Here is a 14,664-nt window from a genome sequence, read left to right on the forward strand (position 1 = left end):
ATGGCATCAAACGTTTTGTGGGGAGATTAACTCAACAGAACTTTAAATAGAACTTATTTGCTTTGCACTGCCATCCATATATCTACTGGTTGTTGTTGTTGTAACAGCGCTTCGCCCCAACCAATAGGTGGAACCACTCACAAATTGTCATCAATATCCTCTAACAGGAGTCCAATAAAATCTGCAGTTTCAAGAGCGGTTTCCCATGCAATTGAAAAGATGGTGGTATTATGTCGGGACACGTCGCAAGCAGGACATACAGCTTCGATATGTAGAAGTTAAACAAAAGCGGCGATGGAACACCATTCTTTTTGGCTTAGATGCTACGTTCCCGAATTGCACCGATGTCTGCCGAACAGACAGATAATTTGCGGTCCACATTTTGAGACTAGGAGGAAGAGGGGACCCTTACAAGTCTTGCAGTAGCGTTCCGTGGTTGACTGTATCAAAAGATTTTGATACGTCTATTTCTACTGGTAGTACGAGTATTGTTACATACCAAATATATTTTGAAAATTTTGTTAAGATTAAAACTGTAAGCCACTTTTCTTTTAAGTAGGATTGTCCGCTTTTGATCGTATCTATATATAATACCAAGGATCATATTTCCGGCGGCCGCCGTAGTGTGATGGTAGCGTGCTCCGCATTCCACACAGAACATCCTGGGTTCGAGCCCCGGGTAAAGCAACATCAAAATTTCAGAAACACGTTTTTTTTTTCAACTAGAGGAAAACTTTTCTAGAAGGGGTCGCCCCTTGGTAGTGTTTCGCAGGCTTACTTACTTACTTAATTGGCGCTTACCCGTTTAAACGGTCATGGCCGTCAAACAAGGCGCGCCAGTCGCTCCTTCTCTGTGCCAACCGGCGTGTTTCGCAAGCACTCCGAGTATATTTCTGCCATGAAAAGCTCTCAGTGAAAACTCATCTGCCTAGCGTAGTCGGCATAAAATAAGAAGATCCCGTCTTAAATCTCTTCGGAGGCTATAGCCCCTTACATTTATTTCCGCCACATTGCAAGGTGATATCAACGGCTTTTGCTAACGGTTTGCAAAACTTTTAAATTTGCTTCTGCCTAATGTAGGCGGCGCCACACCAATTTTACAAAATTGTAATAAATTTATATTGTACATCGTAATTTTTTTTTATCCACTCATCCAATTTCACCACTTCAGCAGTATTTGTGTAAAGTATGTTCCTTTCCCCTTTTTTGAAAGTAGGCATGTATATAATTTGATTTAGACAATTTTCAATACCAATATGTCGTCGAAGATGCTGTAAAAGCTGATAACTCCATCCACCAAAATTTCACAGTAGAACGAAAGCGCTCTCTTGCATGACAAGTTAAAATGTATTGAAATTTTATTTTTAGCAGGTTTTCATAGTTTTGTTGGAGTTAGTGATTCTGGATAATAAACACATACTTTTCTTTTACCACCACATGCAGAAATCATCTCCCACTCCACCATTATCAAAAAGTTCGTTTAAGTTAAATGCGGAGCTTTTCCACATTGACGAGAATCTCAATTTATGCTCAAGCTATTGTGTTAATGGACTGAACTTTGTTGATCTTAAACATGTAGACCATCGGCACTTGGTATAGTACCGGAGAAAAGTATCGAGGTAAGGTATCGATACTTTACTCAGTACTTGAAAAAAAGCATAGAGTACGAAACACTCGTGTATTTTTTGGAAAAGTATAGATACTCAGTGCTCGTATCGTTCTATCACTACTCGTGACCGATGAGCTTACTTTAAGAACAGTTTTTCCAAGGACACCGTTCGTATGACCAGTTAGGTATTGATGTGTGAATCATCTGTACTCATTTCAAGCACTATTTGTGCTTGATTTAAGATTTTTCATTCTCATGCTTTGAGAACGATTTGTGGTCGATTAACCACTTTTAGTTCTCAATTTAAGAACGGTTTGTGCTTGATTTTGGTGGGAGTGGGAAGGCATAAATAAGTACCACTTATTTTTTTTTTTTTTAATAAAAAATATTAGTAACAAAAAAATTATATTTTAAGTCAAAAAATTTGAGAAAAAACGCATAATATGCATTTTTTCATATACTTCTCTAATTGAGAAATTACATTGGTTTACAGCCAAAATTCACCAGAGACGCCATTATGAAATTCCTATGTAAAATCACCCCCTGATTCCGAAAATCAGTGTTATTTTTAATTCTATGTTAACGTTTTTGAGATATTTACGAAGTACCGGTTTTTCAAAAAAAAAAAAAAATGGGTCCACTAAATCATATATATCTCAGGAACGAATTGAGCAATTCCAAAACGGTTTGAAGATTTTAAATGGTAATAAAAATACAACACTTTTTGCTAGGCCCTGCAGATTCAAAGATAACGAACAATCATTATAGATTTTTTCAATTTTTTTGCAGATTTTTTTTCTCTGTAATCTCTGTTTCATTACAAAAAAAATAAGCTTTTATTCAACAAAATCGATGAACTAAAACAAAAGTTATAAGCATTCAAATAAATATATCCATATAGTAAAACTTAAGTACCCTACAAATAATAGCATATGTACACAAAAAGGTTCCCTATTTCTACAAAGAAAACATTAACTGCCTTAAAAATATGCTCTTGCTTGAAATGTACCTGGGTTTGAGAAAACGACACTAACAGTTTTTTGTATCTAATAATCCTTCGAAAATCTACCTGCTAACTAACTGATATACGAATACTAAAACATTTGTATCAGTAGGGTACTTAAGTATTAATGGATAAATTTACTTGAATGCTTATAACTTTTGTATTAGTATATCGATTTTGTTGAGTGAAAGCTTATTTTTTTGTATTAAAACAGAACTTAGAGAAAAAAAGAAAAATCTGCAAAAAAATAAAAGTTTTTCGAGATCCTTCCTCGCAAAGTACACATTTTTTTATATTTTTACAAAAAAAATTTTAAAAATCCGTAATGATTGTTTATTGTCTTTGAACCTGCAGGGCCAAGCAAACAGTGTGGTATGCACAGTTTATAGCAAATTTTATTACTTTTTAAAAGCTCCAAACTGTTTTGAAATTGCTCAATTCGTCCTTGAGATATATATGATTAAGTGGACCAAATTTTTTTTTTTTTAACGGTAATTCGTAAATATCTCAAAAACGTTACCATAGAATTAAAAATAACCTTGATTTTCGGAATCAGGGGGTGATTTTACATAGGAATTTCATAATGGCATCTCTGATGCGAAAAAAAAATTGGAATTTGTGATCCAGTGTTATTCTGAGTTGATGACGTAATCTGCATATATACTTAAAACATTTCATAACAAGCTTGAGAATTACCTGTGCATATATAAATGGAAAATCGAGTTGAACGCAAAATAAGAGTAAATCAAAACAGATAGTAAAAAAATTGTTTTAAGAATTTAATTTCATATTTTGACGGTGGTCACACTCGCGCCACGCGATCGCAACCGCAACATCATAAACGCTGGGCCACAACGACTGCTTGATAGCTTGTGCCAAATGTTGTATTTACCAGGGTTGAGTCATTTTGAAATGAAACAAATCAAAATAAAAAATAAAAAATTATTCATCATTTTAAATTTTTTGATTGATGAATAAAAAGTTATTTTTTATTCAAGCATTTCTTGAATAATGAATAACATTTTCTCGTTATTCAAAATATTCTAACTGATGATAAACGTCCATTCTTATTTTTGCAAATTTTGAATAAAGAGTTTAGTTATTATTCATTATTTACAAAATATGGAATAACAATAAAATTTTAGTTTTTATTCAGTTATTCAAAAATAAAAAAATAAACCATCGAGATGCCCTCAAAATATACCCATATGCGCAACCAGTTCGCGTGTAGTTCTGAAGCTTCTTAGGGTAATATTGACTTGATTTTAGGGAGTATTCGCGGGGTTTTTTGGGGGCCGTTTGGGTGTAATTTCTGGGACACTTTGGCATGGTTTAGGGGAGTACCTCGGGGTCCTCCCGGGGTCATTCCGTGACCTTTTTGGGACTCCCTCGGGGTCATTTGGGGGTCATTTCGGGATGGTTTTGGGGACTCCCTCGGGGTCATTTCGGGGTCATTAGGGGGTCATTTCGGGATGGTTTTGGGGACTCCCTCGGGGTCATTTGGGGTCATTTGGGGGTCATTCGTGGGTCATTCCGGGATCTTTTTGGGGACTCCCTCGGGGTCATTTGGGGGTCATTCCGGGATGATTTTGGGGACTCCCTCGGGGTATTTTGGGGTCATTTGGGGGTCATTTCGGGATGGTTTTGGGGAGTCCCTATGGGTCATTTCGGGGTCATTTGGGGGTCATTTCGGGATGGTTTTGGGGACTCCCTCGGGGTCATTTCGGGGTCATTAGTGGGTCATTTCGGGACGGTTTTGGGGACTCCCTCGGGGTCATTTGGGGGTCATTCGTGGGTCATTCCGGGATCTTTTTGAGGACTCCCTCGGGGTCATTTGGGGGTCATTCCGGGTTGATTTTGGGGACTCCCTCGGGGTCATTTCAGGTCACTTGGGGGTCATTTCGGGATGGTTTTGGGGAGTCCCTAGGGGTCATTTCGGGGTCATTTGGGGATCATTTCGGGATGGTTTTGGGGACTCCCTCGGGGTCATTTCGGAGTCATTTGGGGGTCATTTCGGGATGGTTTTGAGGAGTCCCTAGGGGTCATTTGGGGGTCCTCCCGGGGTCATTCCGTGACCTTTTTGGGACTCCCTCGGGGTCTATCGTGGGTCATTCCGGGATCTTTTCGGGGACTCCCTCGGGGTAATTTCGGGGTCATTAGGGGGTCATTTCGGGATGGTTTTGGAGACTCCCTCGGGGTCATTTGGGGGTCATTCGTTGGTCATTCCGGGATATTTTTGGGGACTCCCTCGGGGTCATTTCGGAGTCATTTGGGGGTCATTTCGGGATCTTTTTGGGGACTCTCTCGGGGTCATTTGGGGGTCATTCCGGGATCTTTTTGGGGACTCTCTCGGGGTAATTTCGGGATGGTTTTGGGGACTCCCTAGGCGTCATTTGGGATCATTCCGGGATCTTTTTAGGGACTCCCTCGGGGCATTTGGGGGTCCTCCCGGGGTCATTCCGGGATCTTTTTGGGGACTCCCTCGGGGTCATTCGTGGGTCATTCCGGGATCTTTTCGGGGACTCCCTCGGGGTCATTTGGGGGTCATTTCGGGATGGTTTTGGGGACTCCCTCGGGGTCATTTGGGGGTCTTTCGTGGGTCATTCCGGGATCTTTTTGGGGACTCTCTCGGGGTCATTTGGAGGTCATTCCGGGATCTTTTTGGGGACTCTCTCGGGGTCATTTCGGGATGGTTTTGGGGACTCCCTCGGGGTCATTTGGGGGTCATTTCGGGATGGTTTTGGGGACTCCCAATGGGTTATATGGGATTAATTTCGTGATGAGGTATGACATTCTTGGAAAAAAGTCCCTTGTTTTAAAAGTTTTCTGGGATGTGGCGCATTCAAATCGGCAGCCGAAATTGGGTGATATTCCATTCGGGCTTCGATATATGTATGTAGTTCAATACACTTTAGTAGCACACTTTTAACATTGAAATATGTAGTTTTTGAGTGTATAATCAAGGTTCAAAACCTCTACATCTCATAGGTCAAAAAAAATTTTATTTGATTTGAAAAAAGTTTAATTTGATTTGAAAAAAGTTTCTTTTGACCTGAAATTGTTATATGGAGTAATTTGAATGTATGCTCAGTTAAAAATGTCGCCAAAAGTAATACGCAAATTTATTACTTGGAGACACAATTTTCCAAGTTTGCTTCTGGGTATTTAGCGCTCTCTCAGGAGCTATTGAACGGTTGGGCAAACCCATGCATAACGGTTGCCACTTTGGTCCATTTGGACCAAAAATGGTCCTTTCCAACCACGTTTGGCCCGATGGTCATTTTTGGTAAATTTTGGTATTTTTTAGCAAGTAGGCACGACTTTAATATATTTCTCAATTTTTCTCTGGGAGAAAAACAAACTATGGGAACGTTGAAAGGACTTTGCTTGATTGAGCATCCTTTTAATTATCATGGATTGAGGCAATACGATGGCCGGCGAAAAACCTAATTGAAAACTTTTTGTTAGTGACAATTTGTCTATACCAAAAGTAAAGAAAATATGGTCCTTTATCAAATTTGGTAATTTTTTTTTTTTTTTGATGAATTTCGAACCGAAATGAAAACATTGTATGGCAGCCGTGATTTGGCAGCCAACATTGCCATTAACCCAGATACACCCATCAAAAGTAAGTAAATATTTTAAAAGTGCTTTGCATTGATGTTTAGTAAAAACAACAGTCGAAAGACATTGTTGTTATGGATTTATAAAAATGTTTTGGAAAAAATTGATTTCATACAGGCCTTCCCATTGACAGTGGGGTTTATACTTATAAAAAGTACCCCTATGGAACGGTACAACAAAAACAACACCGAAAACAAGCAATTGGCAAACCATGCTTGTTAATTCAAAATTGAATACAATATAACATTTTTAGCTAACAATTGGAAAAAATTCAACTTGCAGTGAAAATGTTGATAGTTTATGATTGGACATCACACACATTGCCGCAAAAAACAAACTTACTGTACTGTGGACCGCTATATATTGACAAACATAAAATCCGTAAATAAAGTAAACACTACATAATAAAACATGTCTCGCTTTGTATGTAAAAATTTAGGTGTCCTATATGTAGAGCATTTGGCATAAGTGGGTTAAATCGAATATAACATTTCGTTCATTTACTTCAATAGTGTTATAACTCAAAAAACAAAATTTTTCAGGAGAGCCATTCAAAGATTTTAACTACCATTTGGTGTGCATATAAAGGCATCTTTTCATTTGTATAGCACGTGATTAATTTTTAACGGACCACAAAGATTTTTTTTATACAACATACATCATGATACTTATTACGTTTTTATGTTATTTACTCAAAGTCATGGTTTTTGAGTTATGACACTATTGAAGTAAATGAGCGACTTGTTTACACGAGTAGTTTTCTGTATAGTACATATTCTTATTAGAATACTGTTATTCCGAGCAAAAGTATAATACGTTTTGAAGACAGGGCAGACTGGGTAAATGACATTTTAATTGTAATATTGATTTTCAGTGAAAGTGTTCAAGTGGATATATTAAATAATAATATAAAATATTTACAATGTCAACGCCAATACAAATCGATGAGGATTCGCGATCGAGTATCAGCAATATTGTGTCGGACTTGAATATTGCTGAACCTAACCCCCAGGGAAATATTGAAGTATTAGAAGATGCATGTTCCTCTACCGCGTACTTAGATGGAATATTTTTTGTGCCAGAGTTTTCTGGAGCTAGCAGTTGTACACTATCAGTTATTGCTAAGTGCCAACTGTGCCCTCAGGGAAAATACATCAGAGGTAGAATAAAATCGGCATCAAATTTTATAAGCCATCTTAAGGTAAGTTTGTTATTTTCTATATAAATTGATTCTACCTTTACCCTAGTGTCGCGTCCCCTAGAAAAAAACAACAAAACTTTTTCCTATAAGCAAACCTGCACGTGGAATTCAAACAGCATTCAGATGTTAAATAGTTATGTGTACTTAAAAAAAAATGAAATAATTTTTTTCTGGAAAATTAAAGTAGGATATTTTATTGGCGTCTAAAATAGACCACGTCGGTAAACCCGCTTTCATAGGTTGATTCAAATAATGTCCTATAAGTTTATATCGGTTTACTCTACGAACAAAACTGAAACTTTGTATAACTGTTTGCATACTTTAACAAGCATTAAAAAATTACTTCTATTTCTTGTCACGATAAACCGCATTATATGCATATGGTCGTATATGTATAAGTATTTTAAATTTTTAAAGTCCACAAAATGTTTATCTATCTAAATATTTTAATATATATTCAATGCGCTGATTATGCTCCCTTTTATGCAGATTTCAACCTACGTGCCAATGTCGCGTCCGTTATCCAGGACTTGCACATTTGTAAAGAAGTATCTAAGCTACAATCAGGAGTTTCAAATTTTATAGTGGAATGTTGTTTGTTGGTACCAGCAGGTATTATCTTTAATACTTTTTAGCGGCTCAGGGCATTATACATAAAATCATTTGTTTATCGGTTATATTTTATATTTCGGTTCCCATTCCGTTAAAAAAACATTAGAAGTTCCCCAGTAGAAGTTCCATATCCTTTCCCTTTTGCCCTCTTGTTTGTTCCACTACAGATAAGACAAGTGTGACATCTTAAGCATAGACAACAAAATAACAAATAGACTCGATCACCTGATTTTAAAGGTACAATAACGGTCTCATCCTGCGCCTCTATCACCCGCTGAAGATAGCCGTATGATACAACCTACATAACATTAAAAAAGTCTCAAGTGACATAACTTCGATATCTGCGTAATACGAAAAAATTTTGTTTTAATTTGCATGTTTTCTTCTAGAGAGTGCACACAGAAGCTTATGAAAATCAATATAAGCCTTATGTGCAGAAAAAACGGGAAAAGCTGGAGAACAGTACATCTGGTGCTATAAAAAAATTGAACCGTTCGAGCCGTCAGAAAAAATATGAAGACAATGTTGTTACCTATGTGCTCGAAAGTATGAGTCCCCTTTCCACAGTTGAAATGCCGTCATTCAGAAAATTAATATATGGTGAATAACTTTAGTTGGGAGGGTGTCATTATTCTGTATTACAAAATTCTGGGTGACAAAATTCTGTAAATTGCAAAAAAATTCTGCTTGAACAAAATTCTGCTTTTTTTAAATTCTGCTTTTTAAAATTCTCCTTTCTAAAATTCTGCTTTTTAAAATTCTGCTTTTTCAAAATTCTGCATGTCTAATGCGAAAAATTCTGCTTTATTCAAGTTTTGTGATTTTCGTCATACGCAGAAGGGTGTACTACGCAGAAGGACATACCACACACCCGGACTTGGCATGGCGTTGCCCAGGGTTATTTTTTATAAGCGCGGCCGAAGGCCGCCTATACAGAAAGGTGTTCTACGCAGAATTACTGTGCATGGCGCAGACGGTGTTGGATTGGCTTTTTCCAGAATATTGACTTCCATAATATTGATTTCCGGTGTTTCGACTTCCGGAATTATGAATGCATGACCTCTTTAACATTGTTAGCATTATATTTTAATACAGAATTTTGCAATACAGAATTTTGTACATACAGAATTTCGACACCAACCCATTTTAATTCACTTATACTGAGTGTTAAATACTTTTTATTTAATTATTGTTCACAGATATTTTATCAAAAGATGAAAGTGCGCATATGAACCACTTATCTAGAAGAACCTTGGGAAAGCACATACAAAACAGATTTATTGAAAATATGGATGAACTTCGTACCATATTAAAAAATGTTGATTACGTTTGTACAACGGCTGATGTTTGGTCGAGTAGTACCAGGCGATTTTTGGGAGTTACTGCCCATTGGGTAAAATTTCAGAAAATTAAAGCGGTTTCAACACTATGCTATTTATGAAATTCCCTTTTAGATTGATTCCAAAACTTTTACAATAAAATCAGCTGCTATTGCGTATCGAAGATTTTCAGGAACTCATACTTACGACAGAATTGCTGAGCTTCTTCACGAAATTCATTTGTCATTTGGCTTAGACAACAAAAAGTTAGTTTCAACAGTAACAGACAACGGGTCGAATTTTGTGAAGGCTTATAATGAGTTTGGAATTAAAATTCCTCTTCTGACGCATGACGGTAAATATTTTTAACATGAAAATAGAAATGAGCGTGTGTATGTATGTTTGTGTGTTTTTCTTTTATAAGCGTTCTTGTGATCACTCGACACACTATAGTCTGAAATATATTTTGAAAAAGTAGGCCGAGTCACGCCCTTCCATAGGAAAAGGCTAAATTCGATTCAAAGGGCTGTACATATTTGGTGTAGAGGAGTGGGGGTGTGAGAAGGAAATCGGGATAAAGTACGAGATAGAAAAATGTGAGAAGGACAAAAATAGAAAGTAGTGAAAGATAGCGAAGAAAGAAAAAAGTAAAAGTAAAAAGGTGTCGTTAGTTGTTTAATTGGAAAGAGTGTTACGACAAAAGAGTGACGGGGGAGCAAGAGACCCAGACTGAATGGTGTGTGTTGGATTTAATGTAGGATCTGCACACGATGACAGCCTGACTAAAGCATATTTTTGGCTAACTAAAATGAGCATGCGTTGCAACAATACACAAAGTTTATGTAATAAGTTGCTCGTTAAAAACCAACTTAGAACTGCCGCGTTGCATTCGAAACCTTTTAGAACTATAAGCATTCAGGGTGCGACAGTAATTGTTAAATGTTAATCTGTAAATCATTTATTTCGTTGAGATACTCACAGAGTTAGATTAGGAAGGTAAATTTAAAAAAAAATTGCAAATGGGTTGAGACTTCGCAAATCTATAGTCATTAAAAAAACATGAAAACACTATGTTTATTCTATTCAAAAAAACTCGCGTTCCACTACAAAAACGATTCACCCCATTAAACATCTCCTTTGCCCAAACCCGCCATATAACGGTTTCAAAGGTTGCAAAATACCTCAATGAAAAGCCAGTATTTTGTCTTAGTTTTTATATAATGTTTAAACGTACACATTTTGTAAAATTATGTAAATACATTAAGCTATATACCTAACATACTAATTTTGATATAACTTTCGTACTTCTGACCCGATTTGAAAATCGTTCCCATCACTGTGATGTGATACTTTAAGCGTTGCTATCTCACCAAAGCAATTTTTCATTATTCACATATTTTGCAAAGTTTTACGATGCGATTCTGAACTGTGCTTTATTTCTCCCATAAGTCTAAGAATACTGCATAAACTGTTGGTTTGATTGAATAGGTGAATAAAACAAATCAAAAACCCTTTGGTTTTGTCGTGGATGTAACACGTACACGAATGGCTAGCGAGTGAGACTCAGCGTGTGTAGACCCTATTCGAGTTTGCTGAGTTTCTCAAAAGAAACCACATTTCGGAACATTTCTTAATTTTTTTCATTTTAAACTTAATTTTGCAGAAGGCGCTACTGATTTTATGTCCGATGATGACGAAGACGATGATACAATTGATCCATATGTCGGCAATAATGCATCATCCCAAATACCATTCGATGCTGAACCAGCCTTACCCGAAGATGAACCTCATCAGTTCCGACCAAAGCCATCGCTTTCGGTGCATATGAGATGCGCCAGTCATACGATTAATTTAACCGCTGTCAGGCTCTGTGGTCTTTGTTACGCTCCCCGAAGAAGAGAGAAATAATGATAGAATATCCTGGAAAACCTCTGACAAAGCCAATATGTGTTAGGTGGAACTCTTTGTTCGATAGTTTAGCATTGATTGTTTCGCTACGCGACGACATTATTACATTCAGTGAGGCGGAGGGAATAACAAACACCATGCAGGATAGTGATTTTAAATATTTAGAAGACTATTTGAACTGCACACGACCCCTTATTGATACCTTGAATAAACTGCAAGGTGAGAAAAACTGCAGCTATGTGTATATGTTGCCGTGTATCATAACACTGCGCAGAAAGTTGTTAGCAGTCAAAACAAACGTCGAAACAACCTTTTGCATTGATGCTATCGATTATTTGGTTGAAAGAGTGGAGCAGCGCTTTAGGGACTTTTTCGAAGTTGAGGATTGCGTAAAATGGGCAGCTATTGCAGCTGTAATTCATCCGCAATTTAAAACTTAGTAGCTAGGTTGCCTCTCGATTGAAGCACAGACAAAAGTTTACTCAGTGGTGATGACTGCTGCAACGGATGCGGAAGCCGTAGTGTTGTCAACGACAAATACACCGAACAAGGTAGATGAGTTTTTTGATTTCGGTAACATCTCCAGTACTACCTATAGTGAACTTGATATATTCAGTAACACTGGAGCGCAACTTCAGTTAAAAAAATATTTACACGAACCTGTAACGAACAATCTTTTAGCAGTGGATGTTTATCCGGTTGTGAAAAAAATTTTCCTTAAATACAACACCCCGTTGCCTTCCTCAGCAGCGGTGGAGAGGCTTTTTTCATACGCAACGATATACAATTTACTCCGGTATAATTGGCTTAAGGACTATAACTTTGAAATACGCGTTCTTGCTAAATGTAATAGTTCGAAAAATTGGCGCTAGACTCGCATGAGCGTAAATAAAAGCAATCAGAAATAAAAGAGAACAGTATAGGCAATAGGTTCAATCAATATATTCAATCAATGAAAACTTTTTATTCGGTATAAATATGTATGTACATATTTGTTTTAATATTAAAAAAATTTGATAACCAACTAAAGTATATTTGTTTACATACATATTTGCCATATGTCTATATCTCATATGTACAATCATTCTCAAAAAAATATATAAATAAATGAAAATCTACCTATCTTTGTAATTACAGACGTTCTTACGTACTTTATTGTAGTTTAGTACTTTATTGTGTAAGATCGATACCACTGTTGCTATTTACTTCGCAGTTTTTTATTTTTATCATCTTAAGTAAAATGTTTATATGTACATATGTTTGTATGTATATATAAAATTACTGCAAATAAAAAGGGTCCATATTAATATCGTGTGGATTTCAGGATCCCGGAAGGGTTCCGAACTGATCCCGAAATTATCAAAAATGACCCCGAGGGTGTCCCCAAAACCATCCCGAAATGACCCCCAAATGACCCCGAGAGAGTCCCCAAAAAGATCCCGGAATGACCCACGAATGACCCCCAAATGACCCCGAGGGAGTCCCCAAAACCATCCCGAAATGACCTCAAAATGACCCCGAAATGACCCCGAGGGAGTCCCCGAAAAGATCCCGGAATGACCCACGAATGACCCCGAGGGAGTCCCCAAAAAGATCCCGGAATGACCCCGGGAGGACCCCCAAATGACCCCGAGGGAGTCCCCAAAAAGATCCCGGAAAGACCCCAAATGACCCCTAGGGAGTCCCCAAAACCATCCCGAAATGACCCCGAGAGGGTCCCCAAAAATATCCCGGAATGACCCCCAAATGACCCCGAGAGAGTCCCCAAAAAGATCCCGAAATTACCCCCAAATTACCCTGAGGGAGTCCCCGAAAAGATCCCGGAATGACCCACGAATGACCCCGAGGGAGTCCCCAAAAAGATCCCGGAATGACCCCAAATTACCCCTAGGGACTCCCCAAAACCATCTCGAAATGACCCCCAAATGACCCCGAAATGACCCCGAGGGAGTCCCAAAAAGGTCACGGAATGACCCCCAAATGACCCCGAGGGAGTCCCCAAAACCATCCCGAAATGACCCCCAAATGACCCCAAAATGACCCCGAGAGAGTCCCCGAAAAGATCCCGGAATGACCCACGAAAGACCCCGAGGGAGTCCCAAAAAGGTCACGGAATGACCCCGGGAGGACTCCCAAATGACCCCGAGGGAGTCCCCAAAAATATCCCGGAATGACCCCAAATGACCCCTAGGGACTCCCCAAAACCGTCACGAAATGTCCCCCAAATGACCCCGAAATGACCCCGAGGGAGCCCCCAAAATCATTCCGAAATGACCCCCAAATGACCCCGAAATGACCCATAGGGACTCCCCAAAACCATCCCGAAATGACCCCCAAATGACCCCGAAATACCTCGAGGGAGTCCCCAAAATCATCCCGGAATGACCCCCAAATGACCCCGAGGGAGTCCCCAAAAAGATCCCGGAATGACCCACGAATGATCCCCCAAATGACCCCGAGGGAGTCCCCAAAACCATCCCGAAATGACCCCCTAATGACCCCGAAATGACCCCGAGGGAGTCCCCAAAACCATCCCGAAATGACCCCCAAATACCCCGAGAGAGTCCCAAAAAGGTCATGGAATGACCCCGGGAGGACCCCGAGGTACTCCCCTAAACCATGCCAAAGTGTCCCAGAAATTACACCCAAACGGCCCCCAAAAAACCCCGCGAATAATCCCCAAAATCATCTCAATATTACCCTAAGAAGCTTCAGAACTACACGCGAACTGGTTGCGCATATGGGTATATTTTGAGGGCATCTCGATGGTTTATTTTTTTATTTTGGAATAACTGAATAAAAACTAAAATTTTATTGTTATTCCATATTTTGTAAATAATGAATAATAACTCAACTCTTTATTCAAAATTTGCAAAAATAAGAATGGGCGTTTATCATCAATTAGAATATTTTGAATAACGAGAAAATGTTATTCATTATTCAAGAAATGCTTGAATAAAAAATAACATGTTATTCATCACTCAAGTTTTCTTGAATAATGAATAAAAATTTATTTTTTATTTTTTCGTCAATGGTTATTCAAATTTGTTTATAACGCCCATCCCTGAAACTAAGGCCTACAACCCTCATTAATACCTTTAATTTGATACCCATATCGTACAAACACATTATAGAGTCACCCCTGGTCCACCTTAATGGCGATATCTCGAAAAGGCGTCCATCTATAGAACTAAGGCCCACTCCCTTTTAAACTACTCATTATCACCTTTCGTTTGATACCCATATTGTACAAACGCATTCTAGAGTCAACCCTGGTCCACCTTTATAACGATATCTCGAAAAGGCGTCCACCTATAGAACTAAAGCCCACTCCCTTTTAAAATACTCATTAACACCTTTTATTTGATTCCCATATCGTACAAACAAA

At 38.3% G+C, this 14,664-nt stretch overlaps 1 long non-coding RNA gene across 1 annotated transcript; it reads left to right on the forward strand.

Moving 5' to 3' along the window:
* The first annotated feature begins 7,991 nt into the window (after window positions 1-7,991).
* Window positions 7,992-9,576, forward strand: LOC137234656 (uncharacterized). The gene is made up of 3 exons (XR_010947858.1): window positions 7,992-8,649; window positions 9,249-9,442; window positions 9,504-9,576. It is a non-coding gene; the product is annotated as an uncharacterized lncRNA (long non-coding RNA).
* The last annotated feature ends 5,088 nt before the right edge of the window (window positions 9,577-14,664 follow it).

The sequence above is a fragment of the Eurosta solidaginis genome, chromosome X (assembly GCF_040869045.1).
Source record: "Eurosta solidaginis isolate ZX-2024a chromosome X, ASM4086904v1, whole genome shotgun sequence".
NCBI lineage: Eukaryota > Metazoa > Arthropoda > Insecta > Diptera > Tephritidae > Eurosta > Eurosta solidaginis.